The sequence below is a fragment of the Hermetia illucens genome, chromosome 2, assembly GCF_905115235.1.
Source record: "Hermetia illucens chromosome 2, iHerIll2.2.curated.20191125, whole genome shotgun sequence".
NCBI lineage: Eukaryota > Metazoa > Arthropoda > Insecta > Diptera > Stratiomyidae > Hermetia > Hermetia illucens.
In genome coordinates, this window is record NC_051850.1 from 149832889 (window position 1) to 149838888 (window position 6000).

A 6000-nucleotide genomic window follows, 5' to 3' on the forward strand; every position below is an offset into this window, starting at 1 on the left:
GCGCGATTTCTTTTCAATAAGAAGTTTGAAACTCGTTGGAGTAACTGGGAAACTGGGAGAGCGTAGCTGTGACATACGCCTTAAACCAGCAACTGATTACTTGGTATACAGACGGATTCCTCTCAGAAGAGGAGGCCAGCGCCGGTCATTGGTCAAAGGAAAATGCACCTTGAATCTTGAACCACACTAACATAGTCCAGGCTAAAATATGCGCTATAGACAGATGTCCCTCCTACAACCTCCAAAGTAGCTATAGATGCTCTTCTGATCGAGATGCTTAGCTCCAACTAGGTAAACTCCAAGCTGATGTGGGAATACCTTGACAGTCTGAACTTGATCAAAGAACTAGGTGTTTTTCCTTAAATATTTCCTGTAAATATTTTTATTTTTATTTTCCTCCCGCATACAATTGTTTCGGAAACCACGGAGGGGGGAGGAAAATAAAAATATTTACAATATAAGGAAAAACGCCTAGTTATTTTCTTAACTTACATATTAACCGTAAAAAAACATAGACATTAATTTCAACTTCGAACAATTAGTTTTGGATACTCTGGGTTCCAGGCCATGTTGGGTTGTAAGGCAATGAAAAAGGCAACAAGGACGCCTCTATTCGGACCTAAACAATTCTGTGGAATTCGAAAAGGGTTCATGGCTTTGAAATTGAAAAATAAAGCAGGATGACTGAGGGAGCTATACTGGGCAAACTTACCAGGTTATTCAAAGTACTGGTTAAACCTTGTCAAGATGCGCCTTCGGATTATAGTGGAGATACTCACTGACCATTGCCGACTGATAATGAAACTGTCTCAACTGTTGTTCAGACAATCCGCATCCGTTGTTCCAGGTGGATAGGTTGATGTGACGCTAAGTCTTCTGGATTTCACAAATCCTTACTTTCCACACTGCCTGGCTTCCTTTTGTTCATGATAAAGTCAATTTCCATGAAACTATGTGGCTTTAATTTCCCTGTTCGCTCAGTCCTTGGTCTGATACTGGGAACCGTTTGGCTTCTAGATGTATTGACAATGCATTCTTGCATCATTCACTAAGGAATTTGAGAACCACTCTCCTTGACAATACCGTCCAGATGTATATCCGTTTCAACGGTTTCGGAAAGTATGTCTTCCTTAAAATTTCTCTCGGTAAAATCGGTCACTTTACTTGACACTAAATAAATGGTTAATTTACTCTTGATCTTGCCTTTCATCTGCGTAAAGATTTCTTTGTCGTCACTGCGGATATAATGCTCATTACCATGCCATGCAAATGTCCAAATTTTCTGGTGAACTTTGAGGATGTGACATACGTTGAGGGATGATGCAATACATTATTATATGCTGCCGATCATTTGATATTTCAATCAACCGCAGAGCAGAAAGAGATTGTCTCTCCTTAGGATGAAGGGTGGTGGGGATCACTCTCGCGATCACAATCACCGCCGGCTCTGAGACGTTACGATACAGAGCATCATCCTAAACTTCCACATCCCAGAGCAAAGCAGATTGCATTGCATTTATAAGAAGACGCCTACTGCTTTAGTTAGGACCCACAACGGTTACTATTATTCGAGAAATGGTGAAAACTACTGTTAAAGCCTTTTTAGTCAAGATGTTTGTTTCATTTTTTTCCAGCACGACTCCGACACCATGAACAATCAACCATTCGCTTACCTGGTGCATTAAAGCTCAAATCTATCTTGCATCTGTTCAACAATGCTGCAATGCTGTTCTTTATAAAAGGGCAAGCTTGAGTTTTTTGCAGGTTAAGTTTCATCAGACTATCGTTGAAAGCCTTGATGATATTTGGCTCTGATAAGGATTCCTGTGCTTCCCCCTTTCTTCCAATTTCCTTTATGGACCGTGGATCTCACTGTGCGAAAATCTAAATGATTTGGGTACAAATCCCTGGCAGTACGTATCGGTTTTATGGAGCTACTCCTAATTAGCTTTTCCTATGCCTTTGCTAACTAGAGCAGGCTTCGCCACCTTTCAGCCACAAGGAAACCTCACCTCCAGCTCTTTCATGGTGAAACATGTGCAATCACTGGCATCTTCTACGCTGATGACATCAAGGTGAATGGGATACCTAAGAAATAATGCGGCACATCTATTCGGCATTAAGTGGATAAGGTTTCCGGGGAGCCGCAATGTTTTTGGGTAACTAGTTAACTACCGACTCCGAACTCCATAGGATGCCTATCCACCTCATGGACTGGTTCTTGCCAGCAGCGAGCTTTAATTTTACTTATCGTGCTGCGGAGTCTTATTTCAGCTGATGTGTACTCTTTCATTCTGATGTACACCTCTTCCCAGTCATTTCAATGTTACACCAAATGGGGGGATTATTACATTCCTTCTGCATCTCGGCAATTGATGATGATCTACGATGATGATATCTATATATTGAGGCTAGCAATGGTTGTGTACCCTTCGGACATGGAAATTTGCGATAATGTACACTGCATCCCCCCCCCCCTTCCTTCGAAAGAATTCGCTATGATTATGCCCTCCCAGTATTGGTTTCTTCTGCGCATTCACATTTTGCTACCCTTTCACTTCAGCCTTTTTTCTAACGCAGTGAAGATTTCAGAATCGCAAAGACCACATAGACTACGCTAGAAATCCGGGCTTTCTCTCCCAGTAGCACCTTTATCGCTTCACCTAATTCAATGAGAACTTCACCATCTTTCGTTTTCCTTTTCGAAGTCACTTCTGATGCACTTCCCTCGAATTTGACTTTCTTGCCTTCCGTGCTGGTGGTCCTCCGTTGATCCCCCACCCTTTCATTTGCTGCTCCAAGATTCGAACTCGCTTTGACTTTAGGCGAACGTTGGTCAATCTATTGTCTCTTCTCGTCTTTCGTTAACTTCTTTTTGGGACTTTGGGGTCTACCAGGATGATGTTCTCGCCAGATACGTCGGTCACCTTTCGTTTCTTCGGCAACTCGCTCTGAGCGGTGTGTCTACCGTTCATGTGTACTTATAGTACTCTCAGCGTGAGGTACATTTATTTCCGCTTTTTGCTCCTCTTCCGTTGCTGTTCATGACTATGAAAGGAAATGCGGGTCAAGAGCGCTTTCAGTTCCATTAGACCATTTTTCACAATTGGTGCCCACCTTATTACAAGCCGTTCCCTGGCGTGGATTTGGCTCCTATTTGGTCCATGTCCAAAGTAACCTGACCAGTTTCAGCGACCTCCTCCTCACTTTGCTTAACTTCCTTTGTATTAGACCGCGTACGCTCTGGAGTCGGGTGTTTTAGCCATTGATACCTTCATTAGCTAACATGGCGAGGGCAACTATCCGCCGGTGCTTCTGTTCTCCATGGAATTTGTACCAACGAATCATCTGCAAGGGAGCTATCTGTAGCCAGGATGCAGTTCCCCGTGGGGCACCCTAACTTATGGACGGATCAACGCTTGCCACGACACGATCTTCTAATACCACTACGATGTACATTACCTGATCAAAAGGAGCTGATTAGTTAGTTAGTTAGTTTAGTTAAATGGGGGGAGCCGCAGCTCCGAGCACTCAGGCCATTATTAGGCCCATTGTACTATCCCCGTAAGTTGCCTATTCAATGGCTTCCTGCCTACGGTGTTCGCAGGCTTTAGCGAATCTGAGAACATTCTCAAGAGGCAGAGAGTGTGCAGATTCTTCATTGAAGAAAACCTTGCCAAGGTGTCTTCGTCTGAGATCTGAGGATGCCGGGCAGCTGCATAAAAAGTGCAGGGCAGTTTCCTCCTCCTCCTCACATTGGCTGCACACAGCCGAAACCACTACCCCAATCTTTTCCATATGGTAGTTTAAGGGGCAGTGTCCCGTTAAAAGCCCTACTAGGGTTTTCATGTCCCACTTCTTAAGGGACAACAAAAATGCCGCTCTAGTGGCCCTAGGCTCCTTTACAAGGATTTTCGCTTGCCGGCAAGAGTCCAAATTTCTCCACTCGGTTGCGTGAATCCTTGCAATTTCACCTTTCAGAGTAGACTTGACAGTAGGTGGTCGGATTCCAAGAGCTGGTTCTGGGCCCACCATTGTGGATCCAGACCCTCGGCGAGCCAGTCTATCAGCCCCCTCATTACCGGCGATGTTAGAGTGCCCCGGCACCCACATTAGGAATGTTTCGTTCAGTCGGCCAAGTTTCAGCAGCACCTGATGACAACTCCACACCAACTGGCTTGATATGTTGTTGCCATCTAGTGCTGATAATGCCGCCCGACTGTCGGAACAGATTCGAATGGTGCGACCCCTCCATTTTTGTCGCAGACATTCTTCTGCTGCCAATGAAATGGCATATATCTCCGCCTGGAATATGGTCGTCATTTTTCCGAGGGGTCGGGCCAGTTCTATAATCGGATTCTCCGAGAACACGCCTGCACCCGATCCATCCTCCGTGACTGACCCGTCGGTGAAGATTATTAGGTCTGTAATCTGAAAAGACTCATGGCCACTTGTCGACCATTCTTCTCTTTCGGTGATTACGACAGTGTATGTCTTTTCAAAGACGAATCTGGAAACCATATGATCGGTCGGCATCAGGGCTACCGGATGTTTTTCAAGTAATTTCCATATAGACGCATGCCCGTTGGATTGGCCGCCTTTCCACGCCCCAATGGTATCGAGCCTATATGCGTCGTTTGCTGCTTTCCGTTTCACCTCCAAGTGGATGGGGGGTAAATTTAGGATGGCTTCAAGTGCCGCAGTCGGCGTAGTACTCATTGATCCAGTAATACTTAGGCAACCAAGTCTCTGAATCTGCGTTAGCAGCTTCCTGCTGTTAGCAAAGTTCAGTCTTGGCCACCAGACGATGCATGCATACATCAAAATGGGTTTTATTATGGATGTATACATCCAATATATCCGTTTAGGTGAAAGTCCCCAGGTCTTACCTATCGCATTCCTACAGCACCAGAGCAATCTGCAGGATTTCTGGTATTGTTCCTGGATATGATGCTTCCACGTTAACTTGGAGTCGAAATGTACTCCTAAGTACTTGACTGTTTGTGCCAGCTGGATTTCCGCCCCTGCTAAGGTGGGTAGCGTATAGCTGCCCCACCTGACATTCTTAGTGAACATAACTAGTCCAGTCTTTCTAGCGTTCACCGTGAGTCCATTGCGGAGGCACCAGCTGTGGATTACATGCAGAGTTGCACTCAAGCGGTCACATACTGTATCCGCAAACTTGCCGTTAATTATTACGGCTAGGTCGTCCGCAAATGCTTGCGCGAAGACTTTTTTGTCCTCCAGGAGCCACAGCAGGGTATCCATCACCAAGAGCCATAACAGTGGAGAGAGAACCCCTCCCTGTGGGCAGCCCCTGAGACATCCTGCTTCAATAGACTTCTGGCCGACCGATATGTGGATTTTTCTCCACTCTAGCATGTGAAGGATCCAACTGATTAGCAGCGGTTCGATTCCATGCTGTCTTGCCGCATCACAAATTGCCGCAAATGAGGCATAATTGAAGGCACCTTCGATGTCCATGAATGCGCCTAAAGCGTATTCTTTATCGGACATCGCCTTTTCAATTTTTGCCGTGAGTTCATGGAGTGCTGTCTCCGTGGATTTGCCTTTCTGGTAGGCGTGTTGCCTATGGTGAAGTGGCCATTTAGGAATGTGTGTATCCCTTATGAACCGATCTACTAATCTTTCTAGTCCTTTTAGCAGAAAGGACGTTAGGCTGATCGGTCGAAAGCTTTTTGCGTCTGTGTAGGTGGGTTTTCCTGGTTTGGAAAGGAGCTGATTGCTGATACACCTGAATTCAGCAGAGAGTTGTCGATATCTCGAAGGACTCCCAGGGTATCCCGACGAGTACCGATCACTCGGCATTATCTAAAATGGCTTCTCCATGCTGTTAATATTAAAGCAACGTCATTGTTAATAATTTTGAGCAATGTGGAACCTAGTTGGCTTTTGCCCACTTATATCCCCATTGAAAAGTAACCGACATCTTTAGGAATGTTCCGTATGTTTTGTGATGTGCCGCAACCAAAAAATTAC